Here is a 351-nt window from a genome sequence, read left to right as displayed (position 1 = left end):
CCTGTAGGGGAGCAATTAAAGAGAATTAGACATTGAACAAGGTGGGGTCATATATTTGTTAAGGTGGATATTCTTGTGTAGATTTCCTAAGAAGCGAGATATTCGTCTATTTCAATCAAGATGGAGATTGTTGGGGATGTTTGAAATATATTAGTATATGAAGTCCCACATTGCCTAGAATTAGAATAGAGTAGAATATCAATGTTATATATTGGACTCAAGTCCCTTGTTATAATGTGCACCAGATATAAGCACCTAATAGAAACATCCCATGGGTAGGTGGGCCCATGGGTGTGCTAGGGTTTGTAATTTATTCTCTAATAATATCTTGGTAGCCGCTCAACGCTCCCG

The sequence above is a fragment of the Lupinus angustifolius genome, chromosome LG01, assembly GCF_001865875.1.
Source record: "Lupinus angustifolius cultivar Tanjil chromosome LG01, LupAngTanjil_v1.0, whole genome shotgun sequence".
Taxonomy (NCBI): Eukaryota; Viridiplantae; Streptophyta; class Magnoliopsida; order Fabales; family Fabaceae; genus Lupinus; species Lupinus angustifolius.
This window is presented reverse-complemented; position numbering follows the sequence as displayed.